At 35.4% G+C, this 10,306-nt stretch overlaps 1 protein-coding gene across 2 annotated transcripts in view; it reads left to right on the top strand.

Moving 5' to 3' along the window:
* tmod (tropomodulin) overlaps positions 1-8,850 on the top strand; it is a 66,699-nt gene extending 57,849 nt beyond the window's left edge. For both annotated transcript variants that reach the window (XR_001940689.1, XM_018539293.1), the window contains one exon: positions 6,717-8,850. The gene's annotated coding sequence lies outside the window, so the exon portion shown is untranslated. The remainder of the gene's footprint in view (positions 1-6,716) is intronic.
* The last annotated feature ends 1,456 nt before the right edge of the window (positions 8,851-10,306 follow it).

Here is a 10,306-nt window from a genome sequence, read left to right as displayed (position 1 = left end):
CTCTCGCCCTCTCTCTCTCTCTCTCTCTCTCTCTCTCTCTCTCTCTCTCTCTCTCTCGCTCTTAATGTTGTTTTTAGAATCATTCTGTTAGGTTCACATCTCTTCTACTACTGAGAGACTACTGGATTTTCCAATTTAAATCGTCGCAGAACATTTATTGTTCATTTTTCTTTCAGAAAGGTACCGAACTTTTTCGTAGCACAGTTTCAAAAATATTGATCCAAAAAAAATATATACGTATACAGCGATATTACGAAACGCAGAGAAACGCGTGAAACAAGAGAATCGACGAAAAGAGTTGGTTGTACGCAGCTCTGCCGGAAAAATAATGGAAGCTTCAATTACCGAATAGATTGCCTCGAATTTCTATCGCCGGGCGCTATTCTTCCATTTCACCCTTTCTTTCCTTCCGCCCTCTTTGTTTTTTTTTCGTTATTTTAGTATCTGCCTGCCAATTTTGCAAAACAAAGTAGCACGCGATTCGTCATACACGAGCGCCCCGAGCGAATTGCGAGTTTTTATATGTATTCATTCAAACGTATGAATTCGCACCTACGCATATGTAAACGTACCAAAAGCAAATATTTTTTCGTTTTCTCCATTAGGATCTGTATATCATGCAATTCAATTAGTGCCGCTAGTTTAAAAAGTTCAGTCTCGTTTATCGTATTTCAATACGTAAATCAATAACATAATACAGGACGTTCTAAATTAATAATATATATATATATATACATATATACAAAATATACTCTCTAAATTGTTTGAAATGGAATCTCACTCTAAACGGAAAAAATAAAAAATAAAGAAGTGAGAAAAAAACAATCTGTAATCATAATTTGTTCTCTCTAAAACTTTTAGAAGAAGTTTTCTTAGAGTGAAAATTAAACCAGTCTTGAAAGAAAGTGGCTCAATTTTCAATGTTTAAGAGTGAAATTTCACTCTTCACGGTGAAATTCATTCTAAAAGATTCAGAGAGTACAAATAATGATTAGTATTACAGATCTGTATTTTTTTTCACATTTTTATTTTTTCTCTTATAGTTATCCAATATATTTTTATAATAATTTTTACAAAATAGAGATATGTATGACATTTTGAAATAAATCTTTCCTCTTTCAGCGAAGATTTCTATATATAACGATAAGTACAGTTAAAAATTACCGACGGAATCGCATGATGATGCATCGTGTTCGTAGAATTCCATCACGGGACGGGGACTTCTATCAAGTGGGTTCGAGGCTTTCGTTGGCTTTACTTATCTCGGCTACATCCCGCGAGCGGATTTCTTCGGCAACGAGAGCTTGCAAAATCACAGGAGCGCACTTGCAACTGCAGTGGTAATGATAAAGCGGATTCAGTCGCGACTTCGAAAGTGTAGGGAGACACGAAGATAGAGAGCGAGAGGGAGGGAAAAGCCTCGTTTTACGGTGCATTAAATTCTGACGAAGTGGCTTGTATACTGACGCGGGGGAGGGTGATCTGAATTATCCTGGAACGGATAAACAGACCGCCGACGAGGTAGAATGGAGGAAATATCAGGGAGGGTCCGAAAGAATAGAAAAAGGAAGAACAAGACGGAACGACATTTCTGAAGAGCTTATAGCGATGTTTCGTGGTCGAGAGAAAGGCGCGTGAAGAACGGGACGGACAAGAGAAACAGTAAGAAAGTATGATGGAAGTACTTTAGGATTTTCGAGGAGAGAAGATGAAATCTAGGGATGCGTCAATCGAGCGTGAAAAGCTCGATGGCTGTCTCGGGAGCTTCGCGAAGGAGAGTTACCTTGTCCACCTTTTTTACACGTTTTATAAAGAAGCTGTCGTCGCGTTGTCGATTTACCTGTTCTTTTTCCCCGCTCGGTAGTTTGACCATAAAAGTCCGATCGCGATTGCTAGAATTTATTTGTCGCAATTATTTTGTGATAAGCGATCTTTCGTCCAAGAGCAGTTCTACTGCGAGAAAAATGTTTTGTATTTACGTAACTATAATTGCATGAAAAAAAAATAATAACTAGGAGCTTTATTTTTATAATTATTATTGTTATATGTTAATAATAATAATTATTATATTTATAGATCAATATACCAAATCAAATATGATATAGTTGGCACCAATAATGATAATTTCACAATTCACAGTTATTTTCGGTATCAACTAAATTTTTTATAAAGAACTATAAATACAATTATTATTATATTGTCATTATAACTTGTAATTTCTAATCATAATTATTTTATTATTCATTTATAGTATAATAATAGATACGAAACACTTTTCTCACAATCAGAGAAAAGATAACAAAAAAATGAGTCGCTTCTTTTTCTAAAAGAGAGAAAATATATATGCGTTTTAAGCAATTTTTGACAATTGTAATCATATTATTTACGTATAAATCAGTCGTGTACCCATTCGGGAAAACTCGTATTAACGGATAAAGCTTCTAAATTAAATTTGTGTGAATTGAAAAATTCGACGGATTGAATTTGCAGCCCTCCGACGTCGCGCGGTTCAATTGCAAAATTGATCAACGGCGTAATTAAACGTATTTATGGTATCCGCATTTGGTTGCACTGAAAGAAAAATTGTTGGTATTCATAACTATAATTCATGTTATTTATGATTATTACTGCTATAATGTTGGTAATAATAACGTTCGTATAATTCTATAAAAACAAATATTAAATTATACACTGAGAAGAATGATTTGGTTGGATTAAATAGTAATTTTCGTGGAAAATGGATGCGAATCAGAATTTTCTGATTAAATCTACTAGAATTCTAGTTGAGATAACTAGAATTCTGAATGATATGTATAAATATTCTGGTAAAAAAAATACGAATTTTAGTGGATTTTACCAGAAATATTGTATCGATCAAAAAAATTTGCAGTTATCTCAAAATTAGAATTCTAATAAATTTAACCAGAAAATTCTGATTCATCCATTTTCAATTAGAAATTTTTTTTAATATGACAACTTATACACTCACTTTATGATAATAATGGCTGTAATTATAGTCACTTTCAACATAGCCAAGTAAATATAATATATTATTGGTAGAACTATATATATTATTATTATTATTATTATAGTAATAATCATAATTACAGTAACGTATAATTATAGTGACAAATAGAAATTTTTCCCTTAATGTGCACGAGACTGGTGCAAAAATTTCGCGCGAGATCAAGCCGCTGGAAAATCGGCGGATCCAGCTAGTGCAAACTCCGAGGAGGGATCGTCCGACAGCTAAACTAATTAGCGCTGACGTATTACAGGCGCTTACGTGGAAACACGCGCACCCGTGGCGAGACGCTACGGTAATAACGAATTACACAACGATGTTCGTCCTGCGCTTTCATCGCGCGGCGGAACTCGGTTACAAGCTCCCGGGCCTGCATCCTCGCGCGCTCGCGCGCTCACGTACTCGCACCGCGATAATTAATTTCCCATTAAACGCGGAGCGCGGTTGTACGGTAACTTAACACGTGCGCCGTCGCGCAGTGCCGTCGTCCGGCAAAAGCCGGCTGATGTTGGGGTTATTAACGAGCCGACGCCATGGACCGTGTCTCGCCACGGTGAGTCACGTACCCGCGACGCGATCTCTTATCGGTGTTCCGATAACAAGTAGCGCTCCCGGGGCCTCACGTCTCTCGTATCGCGAGTCACGTTTCGCATTATCTGTTATACGAGTCGTGCGCGCATTTTGTCACAGCATTACTCGCGCTACCGGACGAGGCAACGAAACGATCGACTCCCCACCTGTCGAGGAAAATTGCGAATGTATATAGCGCTCGTACACAGTCCAGCGATTCGAATCTTCGAACTCTCCTTGGGCGCGAATCGTTTATCTCCGTATATGGCAGACGCAGCCGTTTCCCTAATCGGCAAAAAATTGCGGAACACGCCGCGCCAATAAATCTGATTTCTATCGAAGGTACTGCCGCACGCGACTTTGTTCACGAGCCCGTGAGATTTATCGGGCGCGGTGCGCCTGTTTTTGTCGGCACGGTCTTGAATAAAAATATCGCTATAAGTACGACGGGCCGCGTTAAGTCCCGTTGGCAAGTGTATAGACGACGTGGAAAAGATTTGCATCGCTGCGAAGAACGTCTTGAGAATTCGAAATCGTAATTCCTGAAATCATTGGCCGTGTTCAAGCCGGATGAAGCTGCTAAGCTTACTCCTTGAGTGATCGAGTGCAGTGTATTGTTGAATTCATAATATCAAGTTATACCGAATTTGCGAGTTGTTTTTAATTATTTCTAGATCGCCACTGCTCCCACACATAATATAAAATTAATTTGGCTGAAACAATGCACGAAGAAAAATGGTTGAATTAAACTGGAATTCTAGAGAGTGGAAAATGAACGATCCAGAATTCTGGTTAAATCTATTGTTTAAATCGAGATAATCAACATTTATAGAATTTCCTAATAGTTAAATTTACTAGAATTCTAGTAGATTTTATATAATTAATCATATTAATTTAAAAATATGTATTAAATTTGACTCAAGTTTAGTTTATATTGTTTCTGTAAATGCATGGTACGTTAATATAATGTTGTTTACCTCGAAACTAAGCAATTCAACTATATAGAAATAGATTGATTTACGTAATAAAATATTTATACTGTTAAATTCATAATGTCAAATTATACCTAATTTTGATTTATATTTTAAATTATTTCTATATAGGTCGCCATTACTTCTATTCAATATATCGTTAATTTAAAAAACAATGGAGTTCAACAATTTAACTAAAAAATATGTATTAAAATTGACTGAAATTTAGTTTATTATTTTAAATAATTGTATATCTTAATATAGACATTATATTTACTTTGAAACTAAGCGATTCAATCACAGAAATGAATTGATTTACATTTTGATGGAGATTAAACGTAATAAGATATTATTTAACTCAAGAGTTTGAGTTGTAACTTTTTTGGTATCTAACAGTATATAATTGATTGGATCTGTAAGTAATAATCATCACGTTAAATCGCTTGGCGATTAGGCTAACTTTTTTGTTGGCTTGAACACGTCCATTAAGCGGCTAATAAACGCCCGTAATAATATGTTAGCGCAATTACACTTTCGTTGCGTTGCAAAAGTGATTATAACGTAACGTGAACGAACGATACAATTTCCGTCTTTTCATCGCGACTCGGAAATTAACGCCGGCGGGAAATTCGTTGCCTTTACAGGGACAACCGCGAGATCACTGATCACATGTACACATCGAGGCGCGACACACATACTATACATATATCCTTGTGCGAATTAATGCGGCAAGCTCCATGCATGTATATAAATTTCTGACACGTAAAGTGTTTTATCGTCGTTGCTCGACATAGTACCCGCGATAATTACTTTTGCTTTACGACCAGCTCGAGACGGGAAAAAAAGGGAAATCCGGGAAAAGTGGTAGCGGACGGTGCGAATTACTCTCTTCTGAAGAATCATCGTGATGCAGATTGCCCGTGTCCTTTTACGTTTACTTTTCGAGAGCTTTAACAGCCGGTTTTATCACGACGTGGTTTCACGACGAAGCTTTTACGCGCTTACAAGGATTCATATTACGTCCTAGGACATTCTGCACAATTTTCATTTATTCATTAAATTATCACGACAATCCTTTTATATATTGTTAAACATTTATATCGGAAATTGAGTTCGTTTTTCAATTACTAACATTACATAAAAGAAGGATTATTCTTATTGACTGAAGCGACACTTGAAATGCGGACGAAGTCGTCGGATAAATTAATTGAAGCTGGATAAAATAATCTCATCACAGTACCCGTTTATCCGATCATCTCTCGATCTGCGCGTTCGAGGATCTGCGAATCCAAAGAGCTTAGTCGATGACTTTGGAATCGCCCCGCCTTCGAGAATCATTGGCTGCATTCGGCTGAAAAAGTAACTTTGTTGTAAGATTCTTTAATCTTTAAGTAAGTAGGTAGTTTTAAAGTTTGTAACTGTGAGGTGCTAAGAACACAAGAAAATTCATTTTCCCAATTAAGAGAACACAGGGAATTATAACTGTTTAATTTTATAGATAACTTTTTATTAGTACACTGAAAAAAATTATGTTAATCAACAACATCATTTTAATTGAAAATAATCTTGTTAAATTAATAAAGTATTAATGAAACGAGTAAAATTTTATTTAAACAGGAGGATAACATATTTATTTCATTGTTGAATTAACTGCGTGTATTATATCATAATTATTAATTTTACATCAGTATCTTTGTGAAATAGAGGAATATAAAAATAATAAACTTTGAGACTTCTTAGCATCCAGATAACACTTTTCATTTTCCTATTTCATAATAAAATTTTTAAGAAAACTACGTTTAGTGTGCTGTGGTCACCAATCCACTTAAAGATTAATATTATGAACAGAATATGATTTATAAAAGAAGATTGATATAATTAATTTATATTTATACCATTTATATCTAGTGAGGAACTAAGAGAGAGGATACAATCACATTAAAGAATCTTATAATTGCAAAGTCACTTTTCTTGCTGAACGCAGCTTTGATCTAAATGTCCGCGGATGTGAGGATCCGTGGCCGCGTGAACTCGAGTTTCACCACCTCGAAGTCTCCCAGGCCGATTCTTGGGAAATCCTCACGTCGATCATCAAGCCCCTGGAACACCTCCCACCGTAATGGCTCCCTCGAGCATGTTTCTTTCGGCAGATCGCCTGCGCCGCATGGGAAGAGCTTCCCGTAACTACACCATCGGCTGGACCATGCACTGATGATGATCGCCACGACGATGGCAACGGCGACGATGAAGATGATGACGACAATGATACGCTGATAAGCACGCGCGATTTTTTCGCTGCGTCAGACGCACCGCGCCATAAATCGGCCTCCACACGCATCTACTCCCACACGTACATGCATTCATGTAATATACGTCATTACACAGCGCAGTGTCGAATCTCTCGAAAGCGTACCATTTTTGTACTCATGGAATTCGAAATCCTCTGATTCGTTTTGAAATCCGCATTAACGGACACTTGAAATTATTATACGATATGAATTACGTGGAGGAGAAGTCGGAAGCTTCGTATGGCAAATTATATGTGGGTGTCTCTCGTCTTTGTTGTTTTAAATAAATATATAGATATATACATTTATATAAATATATATTCCTGCATCACATACAAAGCTATACTGCGCGAAAGATACTCCAATTACGCGTCAGGATGTAATAAATTTAGATCGTCGAATAAAAACGCGTATTGAGATAGTGTTAATTAATATATACATATACATATGTATATGTTATACATGTTGCAACGTATATATAATTGTTAAGTTGTCGGAGATAAGTTTCGCGGAGGGAATTTTATAAGGGAAGTGCAAGGAGCCGAAGGGATAACTTTTTTAATATAATATACGCGCCGTTTGCTCTAAACGGTTACTTAACTCGATTATTTAAATATTTATACGAGGAGGGAAGAAGTTATTTCATTAATTAATTTGACCAAACTTTCGACCGAGTGTGACTGAGCGATCGGGTACAAACTGTTCTGTGTTCTCCATTTTCTTTCTTCTTTTGTCAAAATTATCCTTTTCACCGCTGTATTCTTGATAGAACAAGTTGCCGTTTCTTATTTATTAAAATAAGCGTATAGCTGTATCCAGAATAGCTGTGTCTATATGATTTTAATGCATCGCTGTGGCTGAGGTAAGTATAGGAAAAATTGGTAAATTGGTAAAAGATTGGTAAAAGATTGAAGGACAGAAGAATCGATAAATTTTACTTTTTAATTTAATGTTCTATATTCTTTAATCCTCTTTGCATTACTTCTTTTAAATTATTTGTCACTTAAATAGTAAATGTTGGAATGTCTAAAGTTGATTAATTAATTGCGAATACATAAATTTTTCATTAGATGCAAATAAAGAACGATACCACCGACCCGATCGTTCCGCTCGGCGTGCAATGTCACTGTAATATTCGCTAAGGTACTAACTCGTCGTTTAAATTAATAATAATTTAGCATATACATGTATACAATCAATCTGTACATATTGTCTTCAATATCGTTTCTAATCAATCGATGTGACCTACGTGTTGTAACGAGAGAGAATGAATTTATTATAGACGCGCGAGAGAGAAAGTGACGTAATTGTCTCTGTATGCATGCGGGTGCGAACGAGAGGGGGAAAAAGGAGCGCGAATACGTGGGTGAAGATAATTATGTGGAAAAGTCTTACTGATGTAAATCACGCTGATTGTCATAGGTATCGTACATGCTGTATGTATTCGGGATAACTGAATCCACGGAGAATATACGTAGATCAAAAGTACTGCGCCGTAGAACAGAATTGTAGAACTGTAGAAAGAGATTTTATACTCTCACGCTACGTGAGGACGCAATCAGTCTGAATTGTCGCAATTAATCCGACAGGTCATAATTTAAGTAACCCGCACTGTCTTTGCACTTTTGGAACGCGTGTCGATTTTTTTAAGAGTTCCATCCATTTCGAGAATCTTCGAGTTCGTCGATTGACTCGGACTTTTCTGTATCTTCTATACGCTTTTCTATAAATGACGTGAAAAGTTTTTCGTAAAGCGTAGGTGAGTCGTGACGACGATAAGCGGGAAGAAAAGAAAAAGAATCGATAATGAAAGATATTGTAATTTTTGCACGTGACCTTCCGGCGATCTTATTGTAAACGTATTAATCGCATATGTACTCTGTTACACGCGTCACATTACGTACACGTACAACACACGAAATCGAAATGCACGCGCACGAACAAAGCCTTGCTGCTAGCCTTATCTTGTAACACGAGGTTTAAAATAAACTACTGAAAAACGTATCTTACGCCAATGTTTTGCTCGCACCTAAATCCACGAAATCTGCACGGAAGGAATAGTTTTGCTGAAGTATAATATACAAATTTTTTTTAAATTTAAAAAAGTACAATCTAAAAATTTAGATGCAAATCTGAAAATAATTTTGTTGGATTAGAATAATAATTATATAGAACGTTTAAACATTGATAACAATGTTGTAAAAAGTTTCTATATTCTATCTAGCTTGAGCTACATAATTATTTTGATGATCATCAAGTTAAATTTTTAGATACTTCGGCAAAACTATTCTTTTCGTGCGTGAAAGAAAAATCCATGTAAAGTAAATAAAATCGTAAACTAAAAAAAATTTATATTTTAATAAATAAAGCTGTGATTAAATAATTATAGTACCCCAACTAAATATATTTACTAAATACAAAGATATATTTATTTGTGGTACAAAAAATCGTTAATTTTGTTTAATATCTAATCTTTTCTTTATTGAATGAATATTTATTTATTGTAAGTAAATGTTTAGTTGCACTGAATGGTCGGATTAAATAATAATAGATAACTAGAATTCTGATCGATATATAATTATTTCAGAGTAAAAATAAAAATTCTAGATTTAACCAGAAATATTGTATCAATCAGAGAGAGAATTCCGATTATCTCAATTAGAATTCTAATAATAAATTTAACCAGAAAATTCAGATTCGTCCATTCTTAAATAAATTTTTTTTTCAATGTGGTATTTTATCACAAATAAATATTTATATTAAAGTTTAGTATTATACATTTTTTTTTAAATATAATTTTCGACCTTTTTTACGTGAGCATTTGGACCGGCGATTGCACCAATATCGTTCTGCATTCAGCTTTAATTGAAAGACGGTCTCTACATCGCAGGAAATGATATGTATAGCCGTGTGACCGAAAGAATGTGAACGAAACAAATACAAGACTTACCTCTCACGTGTCGGCGCATTTCGCCGTGCATATCTTCTATCCCGCTGGGGTCATCGTGGACTGTTCAATAAACGCCTTCCGATCTGTGTCTTGTAGGTATTCTTTATTCTTTGTAAAATCATACAGCGAAAGCGATCGGATCTACACAGTGTAGTGAAGCGAGATACAAGTGAAGTGAATGTTCGCCGAACGAACGACGGTCGAGTCGGATTTTTGAAACTGTTCGTCCCCTGTCTCGATCAATCTTTATCTCTAGGGGGAATAATATTATTCTAAAGCGAAAAAAGAAAATTTAGAATTTTTTTATTGTGATTAATGAATCGGAATAGGTGTTTGAAGTCTTAAAGATATTACATCGTTTAATCTTTCGTCTGAATATCTGAACACTTCCATGAATCCATAGTCTTCCTCGATCTCTAAATTCAAATCGATTTGAATCAATGGAGTTCTTTGGATTTTTCAATCTTGGTATTTTTCTTTATTTTTTGAATTCTCATCTACA

This window comes from Cyphomyrmex costatus, unplaced genomic scaffold (genome assembly GCF_001594065.2).
Source record: "Cyphomyrmex costatus isolate MS0001 unplaced genomic scaffold, Ccosl1.0 scaffold102, whole genome shotgun sequence".
NCBI classification, from domain to species: Eukaryota; Metazoa; Arthropoda; class Insecta; order Hymenoptera; family Formicidae; genus Cyphomyrmex; species Cyphomyrmex costatus.
Note: the sequence above shows the minus strand (reverse complement) of the source record. Positions and strands in the feature narration are given on the sequence as shown.